General features: G+C 53.6%; 1 long non-coding RNA gene and 1 other non-coding gene across 2 annotated transcripts; one reads left to right on the top strand and one right to left on the bottom strand.

Annotated features, from left to right (window-relative positions):
- Positions 1–2,982: 2,982 nt before the first annotated feature.
- Positions 2,983–10,409, top strand: LOC118007441. Its single transcript, XR_004678424.1, has 2 exons — positions 2,983–3,752; positions 8,767–10,409. It is a non-coding gene; the product is annotated as an uncharacterized LOC118007441 (long non-coding RNA).
- A 9,954-nt stretch (positions 10,410–20,363) lies between these two features.
- LOC118007508 lies at positions 20,364–20,476 on the bottom strand. Its single transcript, XR_004678428.1, has one exon. It is a non-coding gene; the product is annotated as a U5 spliceosomal RNA (small nuclear RNA).
- Between the last annotated feature and the right edge of the window lie 2,473 nt (positions 20,477–22,949).

A 22,949-nucleotide genomic window follows, 5' to 3' on the forward strand; every position in this document is an offset into this window, starting at 1 on the left:
TGATTCCTTCTTCCCTGCTTCCGCCTCTGGTGGAAGTTTACCATGTAGCATGTATGACTCATGTTTATTGATAGATTCGTTTCCGGCAAGAGGTCAACTAACTTGTTACACCTTAATATATAGGTCTGGGACTAGGTGAAATTACACAAGTGTGAATCCTGCTTATTAACTGTTACTCTATCGTAAAACAATCCCCAAGTCCTGCCAATGTTTTATTCTCTTCCGTTCTCAAGTCAGTCCCTTTCTCAGCCTCCTTTTTGGCTCTGTCCAGCTCAAAACTGCATACACTCCTACCTGGGCGACTGTGGCGGCTGATCTCCCTGCTTCCTGGCCCTGGGGAGCCAGGGGGAACCCCCAAAAGCACAGTTTGACCATTTACTGCCCAGCTTTGCAACCCACTAGTGGCTCCCTCATCTGGTGACTCCAGCATGCCCAGGCCTTCATGCCCGGCCACATGTCACCTCCTGCCCGCCCAGTGCATGTCACTGTCTGCTCCGATCTCCCCAGACACCTGCTGCCTCCTAACCCTGAGCATTGTCCTGACCCTGCTGCATCCTTCTCCACCCCTACCCTTACCCAGCTCACTCCCCGTCCTCCTTTAAGACTGCTCCAGTGTCAGCTCCTCCAAGAAACTATGCTCTCCCTTCCCTGCCTGGGCCATCCACCTCCACCTGAGGTCTCCGCACAGCAACCTGCACTTAGCACCCTCTTGGCGCTCACTCTTCTCGCCTCTGTTCATTCCTCTGGCCTTTGCATAAGCCTGTGCTGCTGGTGGGGCCTGAACGGAGTAAAACTTCCCTTCTGGCCACCAAGCAAAACGGATCCCTGGAGTGGGTGCAAAGTCCTCACAGCAAAAACTCTGTTGGACTCTGTCGGCTCCATGCCCCATGGCTCCAGCATGGGTGAAACCGTGGCTGCTGATTTTAACCTGAGCTTATGCACCAGAGTTGTCCCTCGAAATTTCTCCCGCAGTGTATGAAAGGGCTCTGTGCTGTCACTGTCTCACCACACCTCATCCCAGTTATTAACATCTGTGGCTCTGTAATCATCACCGAAGTACAAGTCCTGCAGATAACATTCTCAGAGCTCTTGTCTCTCTGTGACGTGAAGGCTTTCCCTGGAAAGGACAAATAAATCAGAGGCTTCAGAGAGATGGTAAGTGGCAGACTCTTCATCATTCCTTGGAGCTTCACTCTTCCTTGGGGCTCTGGAATGAGCACCAGGGACAGACAAGGAACACACGCAGGAAAATACAGATGTCACCAGGCCCAAATATGCAGCCTTTCAGGAGACTTGACTTGGGATGTTTTCTTTTTGTTTTTCATGCGACTGTGGCACAGATGAGCTGCAGGCCTCCCCTCTATAAGCCCACCACCACCGGTATACTGCACAGGCAGTGTGATCCCAAGAGGACAGTGTTAGAGTTTCCAGAGGCTCCCAGGCCAGTGCAAACTGCATATCACACATGCTACGTATAGATTTGTCTCTACCTAAAGAGTGCAGAAAAGGTTTTTAATAGCATCTCAGTTGTCTGGGCAAAACAGGGTCTAGCATCTTGAGGTTTGGTTTGGTTTTGTCAGTGACGAGTGGGAGCAGGTGGTATAGACAGTCCATGAGTTCCCTTATCAGAGTGGTCAGTGAACCCTGAAGCTTCAGGTCAGCGGGCCTCCCTGAGACCTTCTGGTCCTTTTTAGCCCCAGGCCCTGGTGTCTGTGTCTGTCACGGTCAGGTGTCCGCAGTAAGACCTCCTGGAGGGCATGTCTCTGTTTGTCCTTCACGGCCCTGTGGCCTTCATGGATGTCTCTGGCTTGGTCACAGCATGGCCAACAGATAACTGCATTGTCCTTCTACACAGTGAGCTCACCAAGAAGACTCTACTCTTCCAAAATGGTCCTGTGAAAATGAACACATACACGTACATACCGATCTATTTCTGTGAGATTCACTTCCTTATCAGAAACAAGTAATTTACATATTAACAGGATGATTAGCTTCTGGCTAAGAATTCTAACATTTTAGTACCACTATTTAGAATCAGGCTAAATTTGTCAAGTGACTGAAAGTGAGGTTTTTCAGAAATTATTAGCTAATTTTTTCAATATAAAATCTATAGTCACAATTAGTATATCATAATGGTGTTTCCAGGATAAAATACCAGCAGCTCAACTTTTCTGGCCACAAATGTACAACATATATCAGTTTATTTTTGGAGATCTGAAGAATTAGCTACTGTAAATAAAGTCCCCAAGAAGATTTCTCCGGGAAAGAGGTGAACTTACAGTAATATGGGTGATATATTATTAATTAATAACTATGACCAGTGCTATTTCAATTAAAAGGAAAACGGGTGAGAAGGTCTATTAGAAAGGATATGCTTAATCTCACCAGCCCTGAGGACTGCAGAACAGACTAGGGAAGGCTGTTTCTAAGGCTGTCTGCAGGAGGATATCACCAGCTGCTCCCCAGTCTGGGAACTTTGCTGAGCGCTGGCTACGTGTCTCTCGGAAGCATTGCTCATTTGGTTGCCAGTAATGGAAACCAACTTCAAAATAGCTTAAGGAGAAAGAGGACTTTCTTGGAGGGCCACAGAGTCTCCCATAACTCAAGGGCAGCATGTGCTGATGGGCCGGGGAGGGCTTCACTTGGGACTGAGACAGGCTGGCATCCGGGTCTGCTTAGAAGAGGGGATCTGATTGGCATGTCTGGCCCAAAGGACAGGCACATGGCACCTGTCTGCAGGCGTCACGATATAGTAAGCAGGTTTCTTTGACAGGCCACATATGGTATGGGAGGCTGCCTGAAAAGGGCGCCTAGAAGTATAGCTGTGAAGACTCGCCCAAGGAGGTACCAGGTGAGCTGAGTCACCCAAGAGCGGCAGCCCTTTCCCAGACAGCTTAGCGAGAGAGGATATGCCAGGCCTAGGCTGGTGGGAGTGTGCAGTGCCATGGGCCTGCCTGTGCATGGGAGTGAGATGAAGCGAGAGGGGTGAGGCGCGAAGCAGTCCCAGAATGACAAGGTTATTCTGAAGGTGGAGGGAAAGGGGCATGAAAGAATTTGGTTCTGGGAGAGATTCGTGTGTTCGGAGGATCTGACCCCCTGAGGTCGGACAGCTGTGTGAGGTGCCATCCTCCTTGGGTAGAAATGACTAGAGGCCCAGGAGCAGCTTCCAGGCAGGGTCACGAGGCCAGGACTCCCCAGCCCTGCAGTAGCCAGGGCTATGGAGAAGCCCCGTGATAGCATTACCAGCAGCCTTTGTCCTTCCTACTGCTCATTTATTTGGCTTTAAGCACAGTTATTTTATTTTTAGAGTAATAATATGGAGTTAATAGGCCTTCTGCCTTAAAGATACCACCTCTTCCATGTACGCGTTGTCTAGAAGTAGTTCTGTAAAGCCGTCCTAATGTGGCGTTGCCCTGAACACACTTGGTGGAATGAGACCTAACTAGCCATTTGATTTTGTTTGTTTGTTTTCCTGTCCATTTTCTCCCCTGCCTGTGATGAGAAAAATGACCTGCCCCCAGAAACAGTTAGCCTTCCCGCGTCCACTTGCTCTCGCTTGAACTGGAATGCCAAGGGGAAAATATGGGGTCGCCTTTCCAAGGGGAACTCACCAGAACCCCCTCAACTGCCTTCTCTCTCTTTGTCTCTCTCCAGGTCACGCAATATTTAAACTCACGTATCTAAGCAATCACGACTATAAACACCTCTACTTTGAATCTGACGCGGCTACTGTCAATGAAATCGTGCTCAAGGTGAGTGCTTCTCCCCAGGCCGGGCACTGGGTGCGCAGGGCTGGTTTCTGCACAGCCGGGTCTCAGGCTAGAGGCAGCCCCCTTCCTCCCGGCACTGGACAAGGCTCCTGGGCCCGGTTTGCAGAGGACGAGCGGCCTTTGGTCACCCAGCTGGGGAGCATCCATACCCAGGGCCGCACCACAGGTCAGTTGCCCTTCTCCTGCTTCAGCCAAAGCAGGACCCTTTGAAAGGCTTCCTCCCTAACCCAGTCATCCTGGTTCTTTGTGTATTTATCCGTTTCATGCACCATGTACTTCCTCCCATTCATTGTCAGGAGCTCCTTGAGGCTCCTGGAATGGACTCAGAGGAAATTGTTGTTATTGGGTAAAGACAGTGTAGTCAAGATAATTTTAGCAAACTGTTCTAAACATATTCATCTTTATGCTACAATCGTATGTTGCCATAGCTCAGCAGCGCTCACTGAGCACCTTCCGTGTGCCAGGCGAGTCCTTGGGATGTTGCAGTGACAGACCCAGGCCCTGCCGCCAGAAAGCTCTTCCTCTGTCAGAGGAGACAGACAGTAACATTAAATTACAAAGAGATTGTTAAACAGTCACAAAGGTGCCACGTGGATGTGAAAAAGGTACACTGACCGGGGTAGGGGGTGGTGGGGCTCAGGGAGAGCTGAACCCTGAAGGATGGATGCAAAAGCACAGATTTGAGCAGGCGAGGAGAATGAAACAGCGTCTCAGACAGAGAGCAGCCTGTGAAGGGACGGAGAGGTGGGGCGAGCACGTGTGGCTGGAGCAGAGCAGGGTGGAAAGGCCAGGTCACACAGAGCCTTGCAAAGTGGGGACAGGCTGAGAAAAGCTGCCCTGGGGCCTTGCTGGTTTGGGAGGCCTGGGGTAGGGCCCGAGACTGAGCATCTCTAAGAAGTTCGCGGGTGCTGCCCAGGCTGTTGGTCTCTGCACGGCATTCTGAGGCGCCCTGGATGAATGGTTGCAAGAGTCCTTTCTTCCAGCCGAATCTTCTGTAGACGGAACAGGTAGAAACACCGAGCTGCTGGTTGTGGCAGACCCCGACTTACAGGCAGAGGGCTCCCCACTTGTAGCCGTGTGACTCTGGCTCATCACATCACCTCCGGGCCTCGGTGTCTCTGCCTATAAAATGGAGATCGTGGCAGGTGCACTGCCCGCCCCAGGAAAGGGCTGCTAGAACACGGATCAAATGAGGTAGCGTAAACCAACCTAGATGAGTATTCATTCTCCTCTTGAGAGTAAAAGCCATCAAGTAATAATAATGGAAGTAGCTAAGCTGGGGGCGCCTGGGTGGCTCAGTTGGTTAAGCGTCCAAGTCTTGATTTCAGCTCAGGTCACGGTCTCGGGGTACTGGGATCAAGCCCCACATCGGGCTCCTTGCTCAGCATGGAGTCTGCTTAGGATTCTCTTTCTCCCTCTCTGACTGCCCCTCCCCCTGCTCATGTTCTCTCTTCAACTTTCTCTAAAATAATAAAATAAAAATTTTTTTAAAGTAGCTAAGCCGTACTGAGGGATTGCAGAGTACAGGACCTGAGCTGAGCACTTTACACTGCCTTCCGCAGAACCTTCATGGTTCTGCGAAGACAGTAATGGAAAATCATTCCCATTTCCTAGATGAAAACGGAGGCTCAGAAACAAAGAAACTTAGCCAGGACCATGACTGACAGAACTGGACCTGACCCCAGGTTTGGCAGCCTCCAGAATTTGTGCTCCTAACCCCCCTCATATGTGTACCCTTGAGGAGTTGAATGAGAGGTTTCAACCAAACGGCATTGTTTTGCAGATACATTTGGAGGTCAAGTCCTCATGGCTACAAAAGATTTCCAAAAGTAGTAGATGAAAATGAAAAGGATAAAGCTGCTGGGGGGACAGCTGGGACCAGAGCCCACCTCGGACCAGGCGGTAGGACACAGGGCCTGCCTGCAGTGCTTGAAACCAGCGAGCTAAGAGTTACTTGCCAGATTGTCACCAGGCAGCACAGGGAACTTGTTCAGTGTTTGGGGACCAGGTAAAGAAATATTCCATTACCCCATCAAGGGCTGGCCTTTTTTTATAGCCAGCATTAAAATATTCAAGACTTGAGAAGGATTCTGGTAAAATTATAATCATGTGTTTGACATCAAAATAATTTTCACAACAGCAGATTGATGACAGAAACACAGGTTTATGACTTCAGTATGAGGCTCTGCAAGAGCAAGTGCAGAGAAATCATTTTACAGGACCAAATGCTCCCTCGAAGCAGATGCTTTTCTGCAAAATCCCTGAGGCCTATCGCCTCCCCTGAAATGTCTGTTTTCATATGAAAATGTTTGTAGAAATATTGCATCATGCTCAAGACTCCAGGAGAGTCACAGCGTGCCCAGGCCTGATTTACTTAGAGAGCTAATGGTCATGATCCTGATGGAAGATTAAATTTCACTTTTTCTGTCTCTGATTTTTATAGCAATTTAAATACTTAGCCTTCTCTGCCATCCCCACAGTGTCTGAGCTTTGCACCAGTACCAAGTGACTGAGGCCCCAGCCCTGTGTCCCAGAGTTTGGCCAAAATGTTTCCACCAGAGGCTCTTCCAGAAGTGGGTCTTAGACACAAGTGATGCATGTGACGGTTCTAGAATTCAGGAGTTTGACGTAAAACGAGAGCCTTAGATGGAAACTGAAGGAGAAGATAAGGGCCAGAGGCCGATGTCCAAGAAACTGTTATGTATGTCTCCCATTTATTGAACACCAACTGCATACAAGACATCTTACGTAACTATTCAGTCTTCACTATTGCCCTGCAGAGTGTAGACATTATTTTCCCCATTCTGTAGATGAGGAGACAGAGGCCCACGGCTGCGGGGTGTGCAAGGGTGGAGCCTCAGCTCCAGCCCCAGCCCTGAGGAGTCCCTTCCACCCCAAGCCATCAGTGAGCTAAGCCATGTGTGGGTCCTAATTCTGCAGGTTTTGAGATGAATCTCAGAGGAATCATTGGTCTCTTCAAATTGGGTTCTTCTTGTGATCGAGTGATGGAGTCTGTAGCTTTATTGACCATGAAAACTCCCTATACTTTTATGCCTTAAGCTGTAAAATGCATCGAAAGTGAAACACTCTATAGTGCATAAAATTGTGCAAGTTTTAAGCCACAGCATATTAACCAGCTAATGGCAGACCAAAGGGCGTTTTTATCTTTTGATTATTACATTAATCTTCCATTAAAATTATGTGATTATCACGAAGCACTGAAGATAATAAATTTAGGAGATAGTGGGCTAGTTAAGGATCATTTTTAAATGCTTTCGTCAAGTTACATGTGCCAAAAATACACTGAAAACACTAGGTTGGCTGAGTGTGCAAACAGTATAATCCAAAGATGGCTCTTATTAAGAATGATAAAACCTCTGATTTCCATACATTGTCTGAAGTGTCCCAGATCATCAGCCCGGCCCCGCGGTCCTCATGATTTATTGCTCTCAGCTGGTAACTCGGCGAGGCAGTGGGCCAAGCTCGTCAGGCCTTCTGTACTCACACACCAGCCTTTAACACCTGCTGCTGGTGACGATCAGAGCAGAAAGTTTGGAGGGGACACAGTGTTGGAGCCTCGGCCCACGGGAGGCCCGCCATCCTGCCTGCCTCCCCTGCACACCCTCAGCTTCTTTCTCAGAGGCAGCGGGGGCTGCTCCCACTCGGGGGGGGGGGAGCACTTCTGGGGAGGCCAGGGGCCTGGGGAGCTACAAGTATGCCAATCACGGGGGATCCTGGCCCAGGCACTTACTAGCTCTGTGGCCTTGAGTAAAGGACACTACCATTCTGTGCCTTGATTTTCTCATCTGCACAATGGGATGGTAGTGGCATCTGTCTCATAGGCTGTTGTGAAGGTTACGTGAGTTTGTCCTTGGAAAGCACTCCAGCAGCCCTGCAGCGACCATACCGTCGGCCAGGGGCTCAGCCTCCGCGCTGGGGCCCGGTCCAATCCCAGCATCACTGCCCTTCCCTGGCTCTGCCCACCCCACCTGGCCTGGGAGCAAAGCAGTTAAGTTCCCCAGACTCCCACCCACCTACCTCCCCCCCCCGCCATCCATGGCTGTGCTGGGATACGTGCTCGTTCTCCCCTGCCCCTGGTACACCCCGAACTCCTGTTTATCTCTCAAAACCCAGCTCGCACATTCCTCGGCAAGATTTCCCTGCCCCACGGTACGTCCCTGGTAGTTACCCCCTTCTTTCCTGCTCCTTCTATCGCTGGTGTCACACGTGTCCTGCTGTTGGAACCCGCTAGGCAGTGAGCTCTTCGGAGCAGGGACCGAGTCTTACTTTTCCCTCTGTCCCTCGAACCGAGCCTGCAGCCAGGCTCGGACGTGGCGGGTGCTGCCCTGGGGCGGCCCGGCGGCGCGCGCCTCACACGGGACTTCCACAGCCCCTCTCCCGGCTTTGACCCTGACCTCCGGGTGATCCTGGTCAGCTCGGCCCTCTTCCTGAGCCTCACTCCTTATCAGATGCGCCCTGGCTGGCAGGGTGCCCGTGGGCAGGAGATGAAACCCTGTAGTTGGAAGCTCTGTACCTACCAGGGGGAGGCTGAAAATAGAGCCTTGGGTTCAGTTGGTTTTTCATCCCTGCCATGCTCTTGTCTTTCGGACGAGGAAAGGGGGCGCTCTGGGGAGTTATGTGCAGGCCCAGGCTTGCACAGCAGGTGAGGAGCAGAACCAGGAAGCCTGGTGCACGGCCTTCTGGGAGGCAGCACGTGCTGAGGAAGGGACACAGGCTGTGAAATCCGGAAAGCTCCCCCCAGCCCCCCCACAGGACTGAAAGGCCTGGACCAACGACTAGTCGTCTCCAGGCCTCCTTTCTCCCGTCATAAAGTGGGCTCCGTCCCAGCCTGCCAGGTTGCTGTGATGACTCGGCTCCACGCACAAGAGAGCAGCTGGCCCTGGGGCTCCCAGCCCGGGTCAGGGCCCTTCCCTTCTTTGCCCTGAGCGAACAGAGTGGCTGCCGAGTGACCGGGCTGTGTCCTCTTGCTTTCTAGGTTAACTACATCCTGGAATCACGAGCAAGCACTGCCCGGGCTGACTATTTCGCTCAAAAACAAAGAAAACTGAACAGACGTACAAGCTTCAGCTTCCAGAAGGAGAAGAAATCAGGGCAGCAATGACACTGGCCTCCAGCCCCAATCTGTCACCATAGCTCAGAGCCTTCCTGCCAGGGTCAGGTGGCCCTAGAGCCCACCCCGAGTCCTGCAGTCCTCGGGGGCAGGCCACCCCTGGCTCACAGACACAAGGCTGGGGGGCTCTTGGGGGAATGGAGCTGGGGACATCTCCACGGGACCGAAGACTGAGTGGCAGTGGCTTTGATGAGCAGTGCCAGGGGGCCCGACGACACAGACGACACGCCCAGCCATCTTCACTGCCCGACGGCCCTGCCTGAGGATGTACATAGCCATGCCCAGACATTTCCTTGCAACTTGATCAAATTTCTTAAAACAAATGAAGAACAAAGATGTACATTTCTTTTTTCTTTTTTTTCCTTTTAATAAACAGGTGTACTCTTTATCATGGTTGGTATGATGGGCCGTTCTTTGGGGCAGAGGATTGATCATGTCATTCTCTTTAAAACCTGTTCCCATATTGAACAGGCAGATTGGAAAAGCTATGGCTCGATTTCTCAGAAGAAATGTTTAGGGCTTAGTCAATAGTTTCAACTATGCCATTTGTTTAAATGAGTGCATTGCTTTGAGGATAGTATCTTCCTAAAGTTAGGATGGGGGGCCTGGTGGTGGGTGTCCCAGGCTCCCCCCTTCAGAAACCACCTCTCCTCAGCTCGTCCTGGCACCTCTTGGGTCCAGAGATGCAGGACTGCGGGCCAAGCACGGGGGCACTGGGAGAGTGGGGTGACAGCTGGTCTTCAGGTCACACTGAGCTCCCGGCCAGAAGTGGGCTTTTCCATTTCTTAAATAGCAAGTGTGCGTTTCAGCTAGCCATTGGTCCTGCAGGTGGAGTTTTCCTGGAATTGGCAGGGTCTCTGCTCTACTGACTCAGAAGGGCCTCTGCTCCCCTTCTTCCTCTCCATGCAGTGCCTGCCTCCTTGTCTGAGCAGGCGGGAAGCTGCAATTTCTCCCTCTGTTGGGAGCGAGGGTGAGCAGAGGCGGCAGGGCAGAGGGGAGCCTGCTCCCGCGGGCTCCGACTGCTCGGGCGGGCGGGCAGGGGGTCGAGCACCCGCCGACACCACACCTCTGGCCACACCAGATGCCTCTGCAGTCCTCCCCAGGGTCCCTCCCAGGGTGACATCCTTTCGAGCTGTCTCCGGCCGGGGTCGAGGACCAGACGTTTCAGCGAGGACCTGCATTTCAAACAATTTTTTAAATTGTTGTATAGGAAGAGAGGTGCCGAAAACAGCATCTCAAAGTCGACTGTGTTTCTTTGCACTGGGGGCATTTTAATGAATTCCCCTTTCATTCTGATCTTTGTTCAGCCAAAAGAAGCATCCTTTTCTAACGTCTTCCATTCCTGCCCACCCCAGAAATGAAAGAAATATTATTTGTAGCTTGCCATCTCTCTGTATTTGAATTTTTAGCAATTTTATATTTAGATATCTTTGAAAAATGTAAATGACTAATTTGGTCATTAAATCTTGTGGCATATTCAATATGAAAATATTAAAATAAAAGTCAAATACCATCTTCTGTGTATTGCTTTGAAGTCTTGAGTACGTTATCCTGACTCGCGAGTCTCAGCGAATTGCTCAGGGTAGTGGCATTTGCTGCCAGTTCTCGGGGTACCGAAGGTCCCTGAAACGCACCGTGGGCCTCCTTAGATACTGACCAAGACAGGATGACCCTCTTCACTCAGGGGCGACACTCAAAGCTTCACCTCCCTCAAGTACAAAACCAACACCCTTGTCGTGACATACAGCACGCCGGCAGGTACGGAAAGCTCGCCTGTCCACCCGAAGGAAGAATTTAAGGGGGAACACTGTGAAACCTCCCGGGTCAACCGAATATCAGGACTTCTGAATTTCAGCTTTTCCTCGGCCCCTCTCTTACCCCCCACCTGGATTTTAAGATAAGACCATGAGCTCCTCGAGGACAGACTTGACCGAGCAGGAGCTCAGCATCCCGAGGTAAACGGGTGACCCTCAGGCCCCACTGCGGCTCTCCAGCAGCATCTCCTGACCTGGCTCCCACCCCGACGTGCTAAGTCCCCACCAGGGCTCTGCTGGCCTCGGCTGGCCACTGAGGAGCGCCCCCCATGGTCTGAGGGCCGCCAGCACGCCAGGCGGGCTGCGTGCCGGCCCCTTACAAGGAAGCGTGAGCCCGCGGACCTCCCCCCCGCCGATGGGGGGCAGGTCCTGTCATTGCCTGCGTTCCAGAGGGCTTGGGGCCTGGAAAGGTCTCACCAGGACTCTGGGCCCACAGCCGTGCTCTGACCGCCACAGCCAGCGACTCCGTGGGGCCTCCGTCTCCTCCGGAGGAGGGGACCTCTGCAGACCTTTCTAGAGAATGTCTTAAATGTCTCCATCACAGTGAGCCCAACCTTCCTTCCAGGGGTTTCTGTGCGCCAAAACTTACAGGAGCTTCTCTGCTTCTGAGCAAGAATTCTAAGAACTACTGTGAGGCCGCTTAGTCCCTCCTCCTCTCTGGGGGCAGCAAATGCGTGTTCCCTCCCGGAGTCTTAGAGCCTCTGCTTGCACACCTCTAGCAATGGGGCACTCACTGCCATTCGGGTCAGTGCTTTTTCTTGTTGGCCCATTTGGTCACCCTGGGCTACCTGCACCAGTGGCCGCCCCAGAACCCACCCAACGCGCCTCAGCCTCTGCATGTCAGATCCCTCTTTCCACCCTGAGCGCCAACTGCCTCCTAACCCTCCTACTGGGCCCCAGGACCGGTGTCCCCACTGCCCCAGAAGCCCCATCAGCTGCTCGGAGACCACACTGACATCCCTCAGAGTCTTCTCTTCCTGGGTTAAGGAGCTTATCCCCACCCCTGTCGTGTCCCCGAAAACCCACCAGCTGCTTTCAGGGTTCCCGTTCCCCAGGTCAGGTTGCAAAACCTCAGAGGCACAGAGGGGAGCGAAGTTCTGACGTAGCGGTCAAGATGCTCACAGTCTGGTGAGGCCAGGGAGGTGGGCAGGTGACCCCCAGGCCACACCAGAGTGAATGCCATGGAGGGTCTGGGGGGGGGCCGCATGGACCTGGAGGCCTGGAGGTGTCCCCGGTGTCCTGGAGCTCCCCGAGGGGAAGGTGACACAGTGTGCAGGAATATGGCAAGAAGCTGCAATGGGCCCTCACCAACAGGGCTGACGAGGGCCCGGCCTGATGGCCCCCGGCCATCCATCCTCATGCCCACCTAATCTCATCCTCCACAGGAGGTACCAGGCGGCATAGCACGGTCCCTCACCGGAGGCCGTGCAGTGGGGAGGTGGCGGAGTCGGCTCTCCCACCGCCCACCTGCCGCCCCCTGCCCAGCCGGCCTCCATCGGGGGCCCACGGTGGCCCATGCAGCCTACACGCCCCAGATCCTGCAGGCGCCACCAAGGCCCCACAGGGAGGGCCCTGCTGTTGGGAAAGCGGCCCAGGAGGAGGAAAGAGTTAAGCCTGTCATGTTATGTTCCCACCAAACACCTCTGCTTAAATGCAAAGTCCCAACAGGGTGGTGTTGGCTATAAAAGCCCTAAGAGTGATTTGTGAAGTCTCGAAGCCCTGTAATCTCGTCAGTGTAATGGGATTATATTTCAAATCACCACAGCCTGTTCATTACCCATTTAAACTCCTCTGACAGAGGAAAACTTGCATGAAACGTGCAAGGCAGCTCTTGCCGACTTCCCTGCTCTCCTTCCTGATTAGACAAACAGATGCTGAGGTCTGGAATGAAAAAATAATGTGCCCATTTATTCATTTTTCTGACAAGTCACAATAGATTTTTAGCTGCCAATGAGTGACCTCCCGGAGGTGTGGTGGCAGGGAGATGCCCGCCAGGCAGCAAGTGGTCATTTCCGCCCGCGCCAGGCCCTGCCCTGGCCAGGATTCCTCCGGGGACCGGAGCTGGCTGCCAGGCTGAGCCACGCTCCCTGCTCTGTCCTAGCCGGGGCTGAGGATGCGCTCAGCTACCTGCTGGGCCTCTCAGCTGTTGCCACCCCCCGGGGCCCAGGGGCCTCCTCCATAGCCACAACCTGAAGTCAAAGCCCCAGGTAGGAACCCTGACCCTGCCCTTGATTAAGGAGCCTCAGTTTCCCCATCTGTAAAATGGGGAAAGTAAGAGAGCTCATCTCAGTGGTGAGGGGTCAGGGGCCCGGCTTGGGCGGGTGCTGCCCTCAGCTCCCACCCTGGGCTGCCTAGGACAACTGTCCCCAGTCAGCGCCCCCCAGGCTGTGACAAGGAGAGAACAGCCCACAAGTGCCAGGCCCTCCCTTGACCACATCCTCTGGTGGAATAGGCCTTTGTGGACAGTTACTTGCTGGGTCACAGGGCCACAGAGCGTGGGGGCAGAGGAGGCCCTCTGGCTCTCTGCTCTGTGACGAGGCCTGGAGCAGGGATGGGCTGGGGCAGAGGCAGCTGGGATCCCAGCTCTGCCTGTCCCTGGGGCACCCCCGCCCCCAATTCAGAAGCGGGACACTGCTCCTGAGCTGGGCCACCGGCTGGAGGGAGCCCTGTGGCAGTGAGTTGAGTGAAGCATAAATAAGATAATGTCACAAGCCTGGTGCACAACAGAGGGTGGTAGCCATGGAGACAAGGGTGCCCAGGCACAGAGTCACCGGGAACACACCGGCCAAGTCCTTCCCTGCCAGCAGGACTTCGGGCCTCAGGGGGCAGCCCCCGCCCCCCAGGGAAGCGGCCTCCAGGCCCCCTTCTCACCACCCCGGCCTGCCTCTGGGGAGGAGCTCCAGGCAGGGCTCCCATCTTTATGCATTCGTTCTATGAATACGTAAGAAATACTGTGAGGCTAATTCTTTTTAAAATGATAAAATTCATCTGTATTATAGCATTCCAGCCCCCAGCTTCCTGAAAGCTAAAAATATTTTAATGTCATATTTCCATGTAAATTTTAGTTTAGAATTTAATATCCTTTTAACATACATTAAATTTTTAGCATTCTTCAAGCCCTTGACTCTTTTAAGGGTTTAGCTGATGTGCACTGGAGAAAAGGGCTGGCGAAGGCTATAAATTAGGAGAGAAAGTTCTAGAAGCAAGGTGGCCCCCAAACCTCTGCACCCACCGCACCTTGGGAGTTACTCCTCTGGGCTGGGGAGCACCTGAGTCAAACCCTGGGATCCTGGGGAGGTGTCAGAAGTCTCCATTTCCTTGCTGGAAAGAGCAGGTGTGACTGGCTTTATGCGGTACGAGGGCAATTCACCATAGCAGCCCAGGTCTGGGGAGCCAGAGTGGCCTGGGGCCGAGGGCATGGGTGCTGCAGTCAGGGTGGAGTCGGGCCCTAGTTCTGCCACTTGCTGGCTGGTGACCTTGGTATGCTTTCCTGTGCCTGTTTCCTGGCCCCCAAACGGGGCCAAAGTCAGCTTGTGCACCAGTGATATTTGAGTGAATGCACATGAAAGGGGGTGGTTATCGGCTCCATAGAGGAGGTGAGCTCCAGGGTGAACTGGCTGGCCTTGCCGAGGGGTTCAGGGTGATGATATGTGTGTAACGATCTACTTGTGGGCAGTTCTACTCGAGTAGATCGTTTTTGGTTGATCCGTACCCTAGAGCAAGATCGCAGTCACCCCCCCCACACACACACACACAAGGGTGTCTTGGCAAAGCCTCCTGATTGGCCCAGGGGCTGCAACCTCGCCATACTCCTCCTCCTGGGGTAGGCCAAGAAGAGCCAGGAGAAGGCTCTGAAAATGTCAAGGAAGGGTGTTCACAGCTGCCTTTGGGGGAAAGTAGGTAGGGACTTCATGTCCCCTAGGGCCTCTGAGGTCAAGGTCTGGGGCCTGCCTGAGAGCTCTCCCCACAGCCTCACACTCTGAGGTCTGGGTCTCCACTGACCAGGCCCACACCCTTCTGCCTTGAGTCACCATGCCAGGGGTCTCGAGGGAATCCTTCCATCTGTCTGATGGCCCATCTGTGAAATGCAGCAGAAATAATAAAGCCTGGGGCGCCTGGGTGGCTCAGTCAGTTAAGCATCTGCCTTTGGCTCAGGTCATGATCTCAGGGTCCTGGGATTGAGTCCCGCGTCAGGCTCCCTGCTCAGCGGGGAGCCTGCTTCTCCCTCTACCCTCCCCCCCCGCCCCCCACTCATGATCTCTCTCTCACTCTCTCTGTCTCTCAAATAAACAAAAGCTTAAAAAAAGAAAAAGAAATAATAAAACCCCCCTCGTGAGGTGGTTGGGAGGACCCGGCGATATCACCCACAGGAGGAACCTTCAGGAACAAGGCAACGTGTAGGGAAGGGCTCACTTGGCCGTCTGTCCAAGCAATCATTAAGCAGAATTACAAATTTACAGTGCGGACACATGAAATCCGGAGAGATGGACAGCTCTGCTCTCTAATCACTTTCAGGGGAAGATACAATGCATTGATCGACAGAGACAAACCACAGTTTGGGCTCCAACCAGTGCCTGTGACGAAAGCAGCCACCTTGTTAGCTTAGATTTACAGTGTCTCCATCCTGGCAAAAGGAAGGCAGGGGGGGGAGGGAGCTGCTGCTTGAATGGGATGGTGGGAGGACCCAGGAGCCAGGTAGGGACCCCCCCCTCCGCTCCAACCCACCCCAGAAGAAGCCCAAGGAATCCCTCCAAGGCAGCAACTATAAGATGAGAGCCGTTTCCTGATGAGGAGTGAGTTCCCCAGCTCTGGAGGAATGTAAGCATTCAGCATTCATTCAACAAGTGTCCACTAATGCCTACCTTGGGTTACGCCCAAACAGGCCCTGTATGTATAGAAATGATCTGATGCGGAGCCTGTCCTTGGGAACTCCTGGTCCATGAAGCCATGGCCCAGTCTCTAGTGCTCAGGTGACCAGATGTCTGAACAGCAGACACAGCCTTTCTTCTGTTTGCAGCCAGGGGCTGAGAACGTTCCTGGTAAAGACGCTGGGTGCCTCTGATCCAGTCGGAGGATGACAAGCTGGTGGATCCTGGGGAAGACAGATTCTGAGGCAGAGAACCCCAAGAGGAACTCTCCAAGCAGGAGAAAGGAGCGTGTCCAGCAAGTCCAGCCCGTCTGTGGGCAGAGGTGTGAGCAAGAGATGGCTGCTCAGCCCCCCTCTGGGCTCAGGCAGCCTCGCTGGGGAGCCTCCGGCTGCGGTGCCGCAGGGGCCTGGGGCTCAACGTGCCAAATGGTTGTCTCCATCCTTACGCCAAGAGATTCTCCCCTTCCTGCGGAAAGAGGGCCTGCTGGTGGCTACTCCCGATGGTCGGTTTCTCCCATGTTGGAAAAGGAGGCCTTTGGGTGCAGGGGCGGGACTTATCTGTGTCACTGCCTGGGACGCCGTGAGGGGCTCTCGGGGACAGGACCCAGATGTCCTTCCTAGGCTGCCCCAGAGCAGCTCCCAGCTGACACTCATGCTGCCCAACACCGGGGACCAGCCTTTGGTCCATGCGTGTGTCACCAGCGGGCCGGATGGTCAGCAGCTGCCCTGGGTCACCTTGATGACCCTCAGCTCGACTGTCCCATTTCTGGGCCTCATTTTCTCTTCCTGAGAGGGGCATCCTTGCGGCGCCTGGCTGGCTCAGTCAGTGGAGCGTGCAACTCTTGATCTCAGGGTCGCGAGTTTGAGCCCCACGTTGAGTGTAGAGATTACTTCAATAAACGAAAAAAATAAAAAAATAAAAAAAGACATCCTCCACATGGCAAGAGCAACCTAGACAAGCCTTCCAAGCCTCCGAAGGAGGGACCTCGCTCCCAAATTCCAGGCCCAGGTCTCTGATTGGCCCCACAGGGGTCACATGTCCATCCCTGGGCCAATCCCTGTGGCTGGGAAATGAGTCACTACAATGGGCACCCCTTCCAAGCCCATGGGCTTCAGGGGAAGGGGCCCCATTTACCAAAGCAGGCGAGGGGACGGGTAAAATCAGTGGATCTCTTTAGCACTTACTATGTGCCAACCACTGTAATTAAAAAATTAAGTTTTTTTAAATTTCCTCAAACTCGCCGAGAAGCAGGGACCCATAGCATCCTTCCACAACAACAGGCCTAAGGAGTGAAGGAGTTTGCCCAGCAAGGAAGGGGTGTTGGTGGGACCTGCACCTGCTTCTGACTCCAATCCCGAATGTCTCCACTTTGTGGGGCTACCTCCTCCATGTGGGCACAGTGGAGTCCTCGCTTCAACCCCCGCATCCCTCAGGAATAGTGGTGTGTGTGAGTGTGCGTGAGTGTGCGTGTGTGGGGGGGTGAGTGGGGAGGTGAGATTAATCCACCGGCGGCCCGTTAACGCTTCCCCCCACCCCAGGCAGGGGCGCCTGCCCTCACACACCTGTCCTTCAGGCACAGCCCCGGCTGACGGCCGTCTCCTCTCCGAGGAGGCCGCACACGTCTCTAAGCAGCCCCTTCCCCACAGCCGAACAGCTGGCCACCATCTTGGCACACGTTTCCCTGTCACATCTGATTTGCAAAGTCATGTCTGTAACAGACCCACAGGAGCGTCCAGTTGGGGCTTTTTCGGGTCAAGGAGTATTTTCCAGAGTCTCTCGTTCTTCAGAGGAGAAAAAGAATGTGAAGAGAAGAGAAAGAATCTTGTCTCTGTTGCAGGGCCAACACTCACACCAGTGGAATATTCTTCTGGGCCACCCTGGGCTAAGGCCTTAGAGATCACCTTGAGCTTCTGTCTTTATCCCATTTGACAGATGAGGAAATCGAGGCTCACAGGAGTCATGTCATTTTCCCAAGGTCACACAGCTGCTAAGGGCAGAGCTGGGATTTGAACAGGGCCTTTCCAGAAGCCCAAGCCCTTGCTCATCACCGTCATGTCCACAGTCTTCCAGCTGATGCCTGAGCTGGGCAGTCCTGCTGGCTTGACTCCAAGACCTCCTTCCCCTCCTCCGAGAAGCCTGCCTGGGCTGGCAAGGCCTGCCTCTGCCACTCTGCTCCTACCTGCTGCCGACTGGAGTCTCTGGTTTCCAGAGCATCCAGGGAGGGGCCCGCCAGCGCTGGCTGGCTCGGACCCCCTGAAGTCATCCTCTTGGCCAAGACATTTTGACTGCAAGGAATAGGAGCCCACAAGAATGCAGGCGATGGGGGTCCCATAAAAATCCACAGTCCTCAGCCCATCCAGGCACCGTGGGCACCAAGCCGGGCCCTCGAGAACCAAGCACACTCCCCTTCTCTGAGGACTCTCCCTCTCTCTGTCTTCTTTGGGGCATCCCGGTGGTGAGGATGCCCGTGACCCCCAGCCCCAAGGCCGCGAGCTCCCCATCTGCATCGCCACCCCCCCGCCGCTCCTCCACCTCTGAGCACTAACTCCCAGAGGTTCTCGGCGGGACCAGCAATGGTAGCCCTGACTGGGCCTGGGTGGGGCAGTGCAGGGAGGTGTCTGTCTGTGCACAGGAAGTCAGGAGTGTGGAGGTGGGCGATCACCTGATCTTCTCCTGCCCGGGTGCTCTGTCTCAGGGTGAAGCCCCAGGGAAGTAACTGACACTTTCTACAACCTGGGGGCAGGGACCCCACCTTCTTTGCACCATCAGTGCGGGCAGGTAGCACCTGCCCAACAAATATTTGTGAAGGAGTGGAATGAATGTCAAAAGGTGTCCTGGTCCCCAAAAGGACCAGGTCCCCAGATGGACACAGATGGGAAAGGCTGTGTTGAACCTGCTCAGCAGGTTCCTCTCTTACAGGACTCCTCAGAGCCTTTAATTAACCACCGTTCACTATGCTCTGGGAGGGAGGTAACATATGCAGCATTGCCCAAGCACCTTGCCAAAGCCTGTGTGCACATTTCTAGAACTGCGGTAAGTCAGAACTCAGGTGGTAATGCTGTTTCAGGCAGTCCAAGGAAAGCTGTGTCAGGTACCAGCCGAGAGCATGGCCTCTGGAGTCAGGCACACCAGCGCTGTTGCCTATTAGCCGTGTGACCTTGGGCCAGTCACTTGGCCTCTCTAAGCCACAGTTACCCCATACACTTCCATGGGGATCATCAGGGCCACCCCATCTCTGTCCCGGCTGCCATCATTGCCATTCTCTACCACACAGCAATGGCCTCCTCCCTGCCTTCTCTAACTCCCCTCTGCCTCTCAGCCTTGGATATGATCTCTGGGCACAGGGGACTCAGGTCCTCTTGTTCCCCATTCACTGTATTCCCAGCACCCAGAACAGGCCTGGCACACAATGACATTTGCTAGATGAATGAATGAACGAACGAATGAATGAATGAATGAATGCTGTTCCTATGTGAACACTGAGTTTAGTTTGGGGCAGGCATGGCCACCCCCGACTCTGATCCTCCTCCTACCCTTCTCTTGCACTTCAGTCTGGCCTGAACCCAAAGGAAGTCCATGACCCACTCAGCAAACATTTATTCAATTTGAATAATTATATCCTTTTGGGAGTTGGCTGACCAGAAACATGATTGGGAGAAACTCTTTCTCACATACGCATATAAACAACAACCTCCACCTCTGGAGGGAGCTAGAGGTGCCAGGTCAGGGCTCGGTGCTCCTGGGGATGAGCTTCTTGACTCCGCACCACGCCCCTGGGGCGGGACTATAGCCTTGTGCCCATCACACCGATGAAGAGAGTGAGGCTCAGAGCGCCCAGTGACTCGCCCAAGATCACACAGCGAGGGGGAAGCGGGGCAGCAGGTTTCATCTGACTCCAGACCCAGCAGTCTTAACCCTCCATCGTTGTTGATGGAGAGCGATGGCATGGGACACAGGGAAGAACGCGGTTCTGGAGTCAAGGTTGAAATCCCACCTCTGCTTCTCCCCCAACTTGTGTGACACTAGGCCAGTCATGTCACCTCTCTGAGCCTCAGTTTCCTTATCTGTAAAACAGGGCTAATAATCCCTAATGTGGACTCCATGAGCTAGCAGATGGGAGAGAGATTTCTGAGGTAGTGCCAGTTCTGTGGCCGTGTATGTCCAGAGGGCAGAGAAGCCTAGGAAATGCCTGCCTCCAAAATGAAGCCATTGGCTGAGGCTGAGGCATCAGGGCCCACACGGGGCTGGCATACAACAGCCCTCAACGAACTCATGCAGAACGAATGGTCATCTTCTGCTGGGGCTGCAGACTGGCCCAGAACACAGGGACACAGAGGCACAGAGCTTGAACTGGGGTCCCCTTGGACAGACCATGGGAAAACCAGCGATGCAGTGGGGCGGTGAGCTTGAGGCCAGGTACCCCTGCTCCAGCTCCGGGAGCCCGTGTGGGCGCATGAGCCTGGGTACCTGTTGGCCAAGAACACCACTGCCTTGTCAGCCAGGCTGAGCACCCATTAGTCAAGATGGCGGCCACCACATGGCGGCCACGTCTGCCCCCGAACGCAGGGTCCACTGGGTACCAAGAGCCCCACTGCGACTGGATGCGAAACGGAACAAATTAATTGTTGAACTGTGGCCAGGCTCCAAATGGAGTGAGTCAAAACCCAGCACAGCCTAAACTCTCCAAGGAGTGAGACGAAACCAGTCGGCCCATCCCCAAGCCCCTGAGAATGCTGGGTAATTACATTTTCCCCTTTGTCTTTCTGTTTTCCTTTAGCAGAACCACCAAGAAGCGGCCGCAAAAATCAGTTACAGCTTCCAAAGTGCTTCTTTCCCCAGAAATCTTTTATAAAAGGTGAAAGATTTACAAGACCCGAAGAGCAAACCAAGCAGGATAATTGTTTTTGGAATGACCCCAATATTTTCACCCCAGCGACCCCGGCTGGGCATGTTGCCCCATATTTATGATTCCTGGTCCTCTGCGCGCCGCCGGGCGACCTTTCTGAGCCCCCTCTGCGAGCCCCCAGTCCCTTATCGGGCCTGTAACTCACCCTGACGTTATCTCTCGGGAGGGTTTTATGCACTTTAATTTAACTCCCCTCATCATTATTTCCCGGACTTCAAGGTTTTCTCTCCCGAGCTGCCCTTCCCGGGACAAGCATAATCTGTTTGCCATCAAGCCCAATAAATATGTTTGTGCGGGAGACGGGAACCATTTGGGGAGAGAGGCCCAGGCCTGGGAAGCAGCCTCGGGCTCTCACCCCAGTCTGGGCAGCAGGGCTGGGCGGTGTGTCCTTGAGCCGCTGTCCTGCCTGGACCCTCTGCCTTGGTTCTCCGGCCAGTGGCCTGGTCTAGCAACGGACATACAGGACAGCCAGCGAAATTTGAATTTCAGATGAACGGTGAATTTATTTTAGTGTAAATGTGTCCCATTCAATATACGCAAAACAAACTATACGTTGTGTACCTGCGATTCCGCTTGAGCTGGGTGTCTCGTGTTTCCTCTGGCATCAGCTCCGGGGAGGCGCCCCGCTCACTCCCCTGGGTGCAGATCAGGACCCCGGAGAGCGGGTTCGGGTCCGGAGCTGCTGAACGCAGTACCACAGCCGACGGCTTAAACAAAAGACACTTCTTTTCTCACACTTCCGAAAGCTAGAAGCGCCAAGATCGAGGTATTGGCAGCGTCGGTTTGTCCTGAAGCCTCTCTCCTTGGCTTGTCCCCCTTCTCATGAGGACACCAGTCAGGGGCTGGGGTTAGGACTTCAGCCTGGGACCCACCACGGCCCCGCAACAAGAGCCCCAGAGAGTGAAGGGGGCAGGACAGCTATTTCCTCCTGACCCACCATGCCCTACTCTCAAAGGGGTCCTCCCTCCGAAAGGGTGAATACCGCCATGAGAACCTTCCACGCCCTGGTTCCACCCTCGTGGTCTGAAGCGGGCCTCATCCTGGCGGCTGCCGCGGGGGGAATGCTCCCCTCGGGCACCTGGCTGTCTCCACAAGCCCCCGTAGTCCATGTGATCCTTGGCAAGGTGGTCCTTGAGGGTAGCACTGTGATGACCCGGCCTCAGAAGACAGTCTTGTCCGGCTCCACCGAAGCCCAGGCTGAGCTCTCAGCAGCAAACTCCATGTAGGCATAGCCCTGGGGGCGTCCAGAGAACTTGTCACATGGCAGTGACCCAGGGGACCTCTCACAGGAATTGGAGGAGGCCTCCAGCTCCTAGGCCAGAGGCTGATCTGGGGTCCGATGGCACCTTCTCCATGGGGGTCCCAGGGCTCAGCAGCTGCCCGGCCTGCACGGCCCCTGTGCCCTCCCCCAGCCCGGGCCCTGCTCCCTGGGCTGCTCCAGCCCCTGGACCCACTCCATGACCCACAGCTTCCGTCTGATGGCCTCCAGCTCCTGGTCAGGACCACCTCCCACAGCAAGTCCGAGCAACTCAAACGTGCTTATGTGGCCTTGCCCGTTCGTTTCCACAGTAAAGGCTCTTTTGGGCTCTGCCCAAAACACAGCCCGTAGACATTTATTGAACAAATGGAATCAACACAGACTTCCCTAACCACGGTTAATGCCAGCAATGAAATAACCACATTATACCCGTAACAAAAGGTGTCCACGAGAACCTCCCAGAACCTCCCAGAACCTCCCTTCACCGTCCAAAAGAAGCCAGGCTCAGGAGAGCAGAAGCTGTTACTGGAAGTTCAAGAACAGGCAAAACTCTTCCATGCTACCAGCCTTCACAGGGGCCACATGTCCACTTAAGCTCTGTGCACTTTGCCCTATGAAAGCTATACCTCAATTCAACAGATAGGGAAAATAAAAATAATGTTAAATGCATCTGAGTCCTACGAATCTATACATCGGATTAAACTGCATGGAAACACAAATGAAATCATGTAAAACCTAGTGAAACCTACGTCAGGCTGTGCTTCTCTAGCAGAATCGTACGAACATAATTTCCCAGCTTTGGTACCGTCTCTCAGCTGTGCAAGGTATCACCTCTGGGGGAAGCTGGGGGAAGGGTATCCTGGACTCTCATTACTATTTTTGCAACTTCCTGTAAGTCTATCATTAACGTTAAAATAAAACGTTCTTTAGAAAATTTAAAAACAAGAAATGTGTTGAAATCAGAATCAAATCTCTATGTATATAACATTTATTAAGCCCTGGAGAGAATTCAGAACAGTCTAGTGACCCAGGTTGAGCTATGAAAAAGGTAGGAGAGATATGATTTATAAACTCAAAGAACTTCGTCTGGGAAAGGGTGGGACAGTTCTTAATACATAACAAAGCTTAGCTGATACCAGCCTAAAGAGGCACACTGAAAAGAAAATAGGGGATACAATCATAAATATTGGATGAAGTAGTAC

Source organism: Mirounga leonina, unplaced genomic scaffold (assembly GCF_011800145.1).
Source record: "Mirounga leonina isolate KUSES-001 unplaced genomic scaffold, KU_Mleo_1.0 Mir_100837, whole genome shotgun sequence".
Lineage (NCBI taxonomy): Eukaryota > Metazoa > Chordata > Mammalia > Carnivora > Phocidae > Mirounga > Mirounga leonina.